Source organism: Coffea arabica, chromosome 11e (genome assembly GCF_036785885.1).
Source record: "Coffea arabica cultivar ET-39 chromosome 11e, Coffea Arabica ET-39 HiFi, whole genome shotgun sequence".
In the NCBI taxonomy this organism is placed as follows: Eukaryota; Viridiplantae; Streptophyta; class Magnoliopsida; order Gentianales; family Rubiaceae; genus Coffea; species Coffea arabica.
Genome location: NC_092331.1, coordinates 19,210,993 through 19,221,592, shown reverse-complemented (window position 1 = coordinate 19,221,592; position 10,600 = coordinate 19,210,993). Strand labels below are relative to the sequence as shown.

Genomic DNA, 10,600 nt, shown 5'->3' with positions numbered 1-10,600 from the left:
TTAGGGTTCATATGGCCGAACCTCAAGGCCTCATTTTTCACTAAATTAATCCATAAAATCAAGTGATAACCATAAGAGACACCATAATCAATCACAACTAACAACCATTATCATCATAAACCACACTTAGCTTTGCATAGGAACTTTCTTACCTCAAGATGAAGGTTGTATGATGACTAATGAACTCAACCCAACTCCAAGATAGATTCTTTATGCTTCAAGATGAAGATCTATAACAGAAATTTGGTTGAACTTTGCAAACTTCCCTTGGTTTTTTCTCTTCCTTCTCCACGGCTCCACCTCTCTCTTGCTCTCTCTTGTTTTGTTTTGTTTTGTCTCACTAATGACTTAGTTATGACCCTTGAGACTAATATGTGGTGCAAGACCACTCAGGAAAGATATTTACCATTCAACCAATCAAATGAAAGCTTGTTTATTGCCTCTTAACCCTTACACCTTTACTTTCTCTTTCTTACTCCTTTTCCCCCAAACATTGGATAATCTTTCAATTAACTCCATAGGTTATAACTTAATCTAATCTAAAACACTTAACCACACTTAATTACTTCACTAATCACCCTCCTATATTAATCACCTATACTTAAACATACTTTATCTCACATAAAAGCAATTAAACAATAACCTTTTTGTCAAGGGCAAAATTAGGGTTTAAACCCAACTTAAAACTTCTAATAAATCATAACACTAGAGGTTTTCCTCATTTAGGGTTTCTAACCATCTCAAACTTATTTAACCTATATAAAATGGATCAAATCCTATACTTACCTATACTAAAACACACACGAGCATAACTAACTTTAATCACCACTCGAACTTATAATTAATACAAAAACTAGGGTTTCAATACTAACCCCAACTTAGGGTTTTCGAATTAGTCCCAAAACCTAATGTTACCGTACCAATAATGAATATAACCTAATATCAAACTTAAGAACTGACCGGGGTCTCACAAACCCTTCTTTAAGTTGAATAAGAAGATGGTCATGGGTTTAGAAAGCATTTTTATTGACCATATGAGTTGCTTGCCTATGAAATTGGGTAAGGATGAGCAAATGACTTGAACTAATTACAATTATAGTATAATTAGTTCTCCTTTACTTGATATTATGAGTACTTGAACTTAATGGAGTGATCATTTACCTTGTTTTGAGAAAACGAAGTTGAATTATGCACATATATTTATTTTCAAAATGTTGGATCATTGTGGGATTGAAATTCTTAATTGCTTGAGAACAAGCAACGGTTCAAGTGTGGGGGAGTTTGATAAGTGCTTTATTTTACGTGTTTTTAGTGTGTTTTATTAGTTAGTTTTGGAGTGTTTTAATTAGTTTTATAGCTAATTAACTAAGTTTCTAGTGAAAATATGCATTTTATAGTTTAAGTGGTAAAAAATGCATTTCCATGGATTTTAATGGTGAAAATTTCATGTTTTGGTAGGTTTAAGGATTCAATCATCAAATGGCATGAATTGAGAAGATAATTGGATGATTGAGGGTTAATTCCACTTTGTCCCCCCAAACTTTGGACGATTACCCACTTCAGTCCCTAAACTTCAAAATGGGACGCTTAAATCCCTGAACTTATAAATACCTCCCACTTAAGTCCCTAAACTTATAAAATGGAACACTTAAATCCCTAAACCCTTATAAACTACCAACGGCATTCAGGATTTGTTAACAATTTTCCATAAGTGGGAGGTATTTATAAGTTTAGGTACTTAAGTGTCCCATTTTTAAGTTTAGGGACTGAAGTGGGTAATCGTCCAAAGTTTGGGGGGACAAAGTGGCATTAACCCGATGATTGATGATGATTTGAAGTGATGAAAAGAGAATATGAAGTGCAAGAGATGAAATGCAATTAAAGGAAGTTTTTCAACTTTGACATCTTGTGGTTTTTTGGCTATATCTTGAGTTATAAGTATCAACTTAAGGTGATTCTTGATCCATTTTGAATCGAAAATATAGATCTACATTTGATATGCAGACATCGAAGTCCAGTTTAGTCATTTTCATAGTCAAAAGATCGAAATACAGAAGTGCAATTTTATTGTCGAAAATTGAAACAGAGTTCTAACAAGTTGAGGGTATTTTGATTATTTATTGGTCCACAGAGATCTAAATTGGATGATTTTTGATGCATTGGAAAGCTAACTCAAAGGACTACAAATTTTATGTTTTACGCAAGCGCTAGTTCAACCTCCATCATTGAGAAAATATCAGTTTAAATTGGACCAAAAACAGGGCAAGGATGAATTCTGCCCAAAAAGTGCAAACCTGCAAAGGAGAAAATGTGGGTTACAATAAGCGACTTAAGGTCACGTTTTCAGGTCACATATTTTTCATTTTTTGCCGCAACTTGCTTTGCAACTTGTTTTTTGTTCACTCAACCTTTTCAACTCATCTACAACTCAGAATTTTGGCTATATTTGACCAAGAAGAGTGTGGAAAATTGAGAACAACTCTTGGTGAGTTCAAAAGCTAACTTTGCCAACCAAGAAACAATTCACCTTGAGCTTGAATTCTCCAATCAACGACTCATATGCTCAATAAACGATTCGTATTCTTGAGAAAAATCATGTGTGGGGTATTTAGGATTTTATAAATGTGAAACTTGACTATGGATGAGTTAATTGTTATATGTATATCCCGTGCTCGTCACTTCCTCAAGGTGCAAAAGATTTGGTAGGATTTCACAAGCAGAATTCTTTATATCCATTGCCATCTTTGAATTGAAATTAGTAATTATCTTTGTCATGCTTCTTTTTTCAATCTCTTAGAGACCAACTACAATGCTCAAAAGTTCCACAACTATAACTTGTGGTTGATTTAATCTTCCCATAAAACCCATCTATCTATTTCCCTTGATTAACAATGAAATTCTGTTCTAAGCAGATCGACTCAATAGTTCCTCAACTATAACTTGTGGTTGATTTAATCTTCCCATAAAACCCATCTATCTATTTCCCTTGACTAACAATAAAAATTCTATTGTAAGCAAATCGACTGAAGATCCCATTTATAGCACTATTCGTGTTTAATTTCACAACGATGTATTCTTTAAGAGTTGTCCTCAACAAAAAGGTTATATATATGAAGAAAGCATCATGTAATTCTTTTGCATATTTAGTAACGAGGATGGCTAAATGCATAGTTAGTAACAAAGTCGGCAGCGACAAAGGAAGTTTTAGCTGAATGTTTGAAATAGTCCAAGTTCCTATGCTTCCTAAGTATGCCAAAGCCTCCAAAGTTTGAAGTCTTGAGATCTTCTCTCTCGATATAGTATTGAACTCCACCCACTTAAAGAAATCCATGTTTAATTCTTGATTTACTTCTTCCAAAAGAAAGAATCAAAAGCCTGTTTTGCTTTGTGCAATGTCAAAACAAGCGCAACAACTAGTTGGGATCTTGATGTGAAATAAACAGCCATTGAGTCATCAACAAGCTACAAGTATGAAAATAAAAGACATGTAAAAAGATTTAATATGATTCGATTATATTATCAAACCTACATCCATTATATTATCAAACCTACATTCACGGAGAGAAAGCCATTCCTTATTATAAAGAAAAAAACTCACATAAAAATACGATTTGTACCCAAACCCAACCCTTGTATAATTTCTCTCACTTTTATAGACTATATAATGCCCCTTGTGTGTACCTTTGTATTACATCAATTTTACCTATTTATAGGTCAGATTATTTGGCCAACATTCAACTAATAATAGAAAATAGCTCGTCTGGTACCCAACCCATACAAAATAGAAATTTCTTTGACAACTACCCCAAGTAACCGGAAACGGCTAAAAACTATATACTTGTCTCATAAAACAATTTTCCTAAAATAAAAGTAAGTCACATTTCTTAACAATCTCTACCTTGATGAAATTTTCTTTTAGAAATTATTTGCCTTCAACTACTAAATAATGTACCAAACTGCATTTGAATCAATATAATCCCGATGCCAAATTGATTAAATTAGCAAATGAGCATATATATTTACCTCAAGTCCAACGTCTAGTTGACTCGTGAAAGAGTGCCTCAGTTCATCGTCTCTCTTCATAGGATTTTCTTCTCACCATCACTTGCAACTTATGATCCCATTAGTGTCTTGCCATGTGCGGTTTCTAAGATTCCACTTGCAATGAAAAACTTGCAGCCATCAGAGTCTTCTTATGGAATTGGATTCTTTTGTTTCTTTGGAACATATGCAAAACTACCCAAAGAACAAATATTACCAATATCCAAAATCCACCCAAATGAAATATCAACCATTGAAGTTGTGAGAAAGTCTCCACTGGTTCACATCCAAAATTAACATTGGATTCCACCTTTTTTTTGACCCTTGAATCACCTACCTAGATTTGTACCATCAAGTATCATCCCTGCTTTCCGATATGTTGGGATCCAGACACAAAATAAACAACTGTTGAGATATCAAGTGCACAATAATTTAATGATACCAAGCCATTAGATTCTTCTCTCATCCCACATATAAGGCTGCATAATGCGCCTTTTATATATCTTTATAGTATACCAAACCTACTCACCTATAGGTCACATTATTTGGCCAACACTCAAGAAGTAATAGGAAATAGCTTACCTAACTCCAAACCCCAAGCAAAATAGGAATTTCTTGCAACTATTTGAAGTAAATAGAAATTACTAAAAACTATACCCTTACCACACAAAACAAAACATCTTAAAAGAAGCGTAGGCCAAATTTCCTAACCCAACTTTTCTTCAGTTTGATTATATTATGCATAAATCCATCGAAAGAAAACTTCCTTATGACTTGAATATCATTTGTTAAAATATTCCATGCTTCGTTACCCCAAATAAAATGTTTAATCCTTTCAGGTAATTGCAATTTCCAAATTCATTTCCAATTCCTAGCATTATTATCCATCTCGCAAACCATTTGATAAGCAGATTTGCAAGAAAATATTTCCAAGTTCCTTGGACCCCAAATGAAATTATCAATAAGAGGTTTTGACAAATTAATTAATGGCCATAATATGCGCAATGACATTAGGAGATAACATTGTATTCAAATTATTCATATTTCATTTTTATTTTCATTCAATACCTGAGCAAGTTTAGGAGTTTAACTTGTTTAAAAAATTCACCTACATAGTAAGTTGCTAGAGGTTTATGCATAACCCACAAATGATTCCATAAAAAAATAGATTCACCATTAACAATAATTCATTTGGTCTTTTCAACAAGCAAACCTTTAGTTTTTTTGGATCCCTCTTCAAATATGTAGTTCAAAAAATAAATGTTATTGTTGTCACAATACTGTGAAAAGCCACTGTTTTGAAATGATTCATTTTATTGGAAAATTGTAATTTAGAAAATGTTCAATAAGATTACGAGATAAAACAGTATTTAGGTAATTCAATTCCATTCCTATTTTCAATCAACACCTAAGAAATTTTAAGAGTTTAACTTGGTCAAAAAGCTCACCTACATATTAAGTTGCTAAAGGTTCATGCATAACCTACAATTAATTTTATATAAGAAAAGGCCATTACCAACAATCCATTTGGTCTTTTCAACCAAAAAAACCCTTAGTTTTTTGGATTCCTCTCCAAATACGTATTTTAGAAAAAAAATAAGTGTTGTGGTTGTCACAATATTGTAAAAAGCCACTATTTTAAAAAGATTCATTTTATTGAAAAATTGTAATTTAATGTTAAAATATGAAATATAAAAGTTGACCAAAATTCCAACCAAATTCAACTCAAAAAGTTGATCAAGGAAAAAAAATGAGAATTTTTATTTGTTAGGGACCAAATTTGTTCATTTTAATTTTGAGGGATAAAATTTCACATCAGTAATATGTGAGTGGTGATTGGTGCAATTTTCCTATTATATACACATACACACACACATATATACTTATATAGTGTTCAATTCCCACAGAATTTGGATTATATTCTTGTTTACTTATATTCCATATGTACAATTGAAAGTGTCAGGCTTTTCATTTTAAAATGTCCCAAAATATTTTTTTATCTTACTAAAGTCAAAGTTACTTTTGATATCTTTTTCCAATATTATTTCCACATTTATCTATATTTCATACTAAATTCAAATTTAAAATTTGAATTTTTGAGGGAAACTTTGAAAAAAAATCCACTAACATAACCATCAAACCACTATTTGAAATCTGGAAATGTAATAAATAATTTGGGATGACCGATGCCCTTGTAACTCTTGCAAGCTCTTCTCAATGCTCCTCGGTTCTCTCAGCGACACAACTCCCTAGACATATCATATGTTTAGTTGTCTTAGACAGAGTCCAACTTGTGGCGACCCCACTTCCCCCTAAGGCGAACCAGAGGGTTGGCGGGCCGTCTGCCTAGCTCTCGCCAGGACTCACGCAAGCAAACCGATCAAATAATCCGGTATAGCCTAAACTAAAATACAATTCGCCATCGGACATGCCCAACTTTAAACGGCTGGACTGTTAACACACATTAACTTCAGAGATAACAGGACCAATAACATCCGAACCTTCACTCTTAAGATACAACTCAAACTACTTTAACGCATAGATACCTTTATACATTACAAACCAAGAAGTGAAATCATAAAATATAGAACACTTCCGTACAAGTCAAAACATAGAATTTGCACTTTTCCAGCTTCAAGTGACAACCTAAACAAAGACACAAGGACAATCCGAAATAAAATTTACACAAATGAACAGATAAGCTTCAAGTCTCTCGATTTCCAAGACCTGTTAAGGAAAAACAAATATCGTGTGGTGAGCTAAAGCTCAGTGGTGCCCAAAACATGCAATCAAATCAATTACTTAGCAAATAGTAATTTCAACTTAAATTCAGCAAGTAGGAAAGTGTGTAACAGCACGGGGTAGGATACATGGGCTCTCAGGAGCCATTTTCCTTGCGCTTGATCAAACTTACCCGCAGTTGACCCTCCATCAACTTTGACTATCTAAAGTCCATGTAGATTCATTATTTTTTTTTTAAAGACTAGTCAAGGGATTCACCCAACGACGTTGCGTCCAGCATGAGGTTATTATAGACTAGTCGAGGAATTCACCCAACGACATTGCGTCCAGCATGAGGTTATTATAGACTAGTCGAGGAATTCACCCAACGACGTTGCGTCCAGCATGAGGTTATTATAGACTAGTCGAGGGATTCACGAGGTTATTATAGACTAGTCGAGGGATTCACCCAATGACGTTGCGTCCAACATGAGGTTATTATAGACTAGTCGAGGGATTCACCCAACGACGTTGCGTCCAGCATGAGGTTATTATAGACTAGTCGAGGGATTCACCCAACGACGTTGCATCCAGCATGAGGTTATTATAGACTAGTCGAGGGATTCACCCAGCGACGTTGCGTCCAGCATGTAGATAGTGCAAGCAGGATATTCACGAAAATATTTCAAGCAAGCCACCACTCGAAGGAGCTAGTGCGGTAAAGTACACACTGCCCACTTCGATGGATCAGAAAACCATTTTTCCAATTATCACATATCAAGTCAAGAAAGCACTTTAATCAAGTAGGCATAGAACAAGCAGGGACATTCACCAAGAGTGAAGTTCAAAGGTCAAGTCGAGAATCGTAGTCCAAGTCCTCGCTAAATCCTAGAAATCCAATTTTTAAGAACCATAAGTTTTACTAAACAAACTCTCGATTTTAAATATATAAACGATTATCATGTATTAAACTAGTTTATTTCCTCGAAACATATCGATAAGTTTCTTAAACATCAAAATTAATAAAGGAATAAAATGTTTCGTGTGATTTCTTTTAAAGATATTTCCCTCTAGAGGCAAACTATAACCAAATTGGTTCAAACGGGTTTTCTTGCCGAATAAGTTTTCTATGCCTTTTATTTGAAATTATTCAAATCTAGTATTTTTTTTTTCCAAATTTCCTTTAAAACAACTAGTCAAGAATAGTTTTATGAAAACTTAAAGTTTAAAAGTTAAATACAATTACTCCCTAAAGGTAGTAAAACTAGCTTAAGCAAAATAAAAGAATTAACTAGTCGGCAAGGTTTTAAAAGTCCCAATATCTAACTTTTTTAATAGTACATACTAAACCCAAATTCCATCACTTGATATTAAAGTTGAGTATTCCCACAAAAATTTAATTTTGAAAGTATTCAAGTTCAAGAAAACCAAAACAGTCTTCACAAGTCTAGCTCATTTGCACATTGAATTCCCAAGTCATCAAGATTGAAACATTACAAACCAAATATCAATTTTACTAGGGCTTCATCAATCATTAGCCCTAGGTCTCAACAAATTCCAGTACAACTAAAATTCAACAAAGGAAGTCCAGGTACTAAAGCAAATCCCAAGTCACAACCCATGGACTTTCCAAGTACATTTCAGCCAACCACTTGAGCCGATTCACCAAAAATTAAATTATTGCAAAACTATTCGAATGGTCAAGAGCTTCATCAATCATTAGCTCTTGACAACCAATACTCGCTTCAAACACCAATCCATTCAAAATAAGAATAAAAACTACAGCCCACTTGACTCCCAAGTAGTTCTAAAATTCAGATTTTCTTTTCTTGATTCGGTAGTCAAGAAAAACCCAGCAAAATTCAATCCAAGATGTCCATTAAACCTTTAACTTTTACTTGCTAGATTCACTAAACACATAGCTTATCATCTGTCCAAACCAAGCTAAAGTAAATAATACACAAATCCAGCAAATAAACTCACCAAAAGTCCCAACCAGTTCGGTCATGCTGGAAAATATTTTCCTTCAAGAATTGCTTTAGTTCATGTTCCACAAATCAAACAATTATGAAAATTATACTGTTGTAAAATAGATTTTTAATACTATCACATCCCAGAAGACACTTTTCAGAGATTCAAATCACAAATAGGCCAAATATTCGATCCAAATCAAGAATTCAGTTTCCTGAAGAAACAGGACATTCAAGCAGGACAGCCTACTTTGAGGAGTCACGTACAGCAGTACATATGGAGGAAAAATATGAAATTTCTACAAAACAAAGGTCCATGATTCTAGTTTCAAATGCCACTGACGGCACCTCAATCGGATTTTCCTACACCAAGATATAAGCATTTTACTGAGACTGGTCAGTGAAATCCGAAAATCTGGAAACTCATTTTTCACTTGTGAAAAACTCCTTTTTCTCTTTTAAAACCATAAGACTTTGATTCAGACCATCCATACATTTAAGTATGACATTCATACCAGCATATACCAAAGCAAATAACGCTTAATTCCAGTAAATTATTCCACCAAAAAGTCCCCATAAATCTGTCATCAGCTAGGATAAAATTTTCCAGCAATTCAGTGATCATAAACTAGCTTTTCCCTCTGTTAAACCAGTGCTTTAAATGCTCAAATTCCACATGCAGATGCTTGACCAACTGATTAACATTTCTAGCTCAAAATTAAGTTCAAACACGGTTATAAATATCCCCAAAATTCCAGAAATTTTCCAGCTATCCTCGGATGATCATGCATGCATCAGATTTCTGTTTCATTTAATTTTTCTGGTTTAAACCAATTAATTAACTACATGCGGAGCTTACCTATCTTGTTAGTAACTAGCTAATCATGGTTATAAGCTCAGAACAACAGGATTAAACCAATTAAGACTGCATTACTCAAGTCAAGTTCTCGGCTGTTTCCATATCTTGCGCATAACAGAATTTTCTTTCCTAAACTACTCATCCGGCTGTCTAAACTCCACATGCAAGCCTATAACTAACTTAATCATCCAGGTTTTAATTAGCTAATCACCATTGCATGCTCAGATAACTACAACTAAACAAGACTAAGGCTGCATAACCTAATCCACTCTCGGCAGAACCATGTTTTTCCAAAACAGATTTTTCTAATGCTTTGATTTCATCATCCGACTGCACAAACAGTACATGCAAGCTCTGATACAGCTTCATCTACCAGCAATTAGCTATTCTAAGACTCGAAATTACCTCAGCTAGAAGTTCCGCTCACACAACACACAAGCTGTCAATTCTTCTCCTCTCGGCTCGCGTAAGAACTGGAGGTGATGATCCTAGTTGCCGTGGTAGCAGCTGTGATGGTGTTGGGTTAGGGAATGGTTTTCAGCTGGTTGAGGATGCCACAAAGAATGAAGCTCGCGTAGTGTTTCTCTCCTTCCTTCCCTCTAGTTCACGGACAGAACAGAACAGAAGACAAAAAAATCAGCTCGCGATTTCCTTTTCTTGCTCCAGCTTCTGATCAGAAAGGAAATGGAACCCTCTCTTTCACTTGGTCGATGATCCCAAGGTAAGGTGGAGTGTGGTCTGAGGTGAATTGTTGCAGAGGAGGTGGAATGGAGTTGCGGTAGTGGTTTGTGATATAGAAATGAGGAGGGAGAAAGGTGGTGCCGCGGTTTTGAGAAGGGGTTGAGTGTAGGAGTGGTAAAAGTTTTGCATTGGCCGGTTAGGGTGGTGGAGTTATAATGTTGTCCAGAAATTTTGATGGGTTCGCATGGTAATTTGTGAGGTAGTGGAGGGTATTTTGGACTTTTCACTTTTCCTTCTAATGACCACTTAAGCCCTTGATTCGAGCATA

At 34.7% G+C, this 10,600-nt stretch overlaps 1 long non-coding RNA gene across 1 annotated transcript; it reads right to left on the bottom strand.

The window, feature by feature from the left end:
- Nucleotides 1-6,530: 6,530 nt before the first annotated feature.
- LOC140021035 (uncharacterized) lies at nucleotides 6,531-10,355 on the bottom strand. The gene is made up of 2 exons (XR_011825012.1): nucleotides 9,997-10,355; nucleotides 6,531-6,768 (listed from the first exon to the last, which is right to left on the bottom strand). It is a non-coding gene; the product is annotated as an uncharacterized lncRNA (long non-coding RNA).
- Between the last annotated feature and the right edge of the window lie 245 nt (nucleotides 10,356-10,600).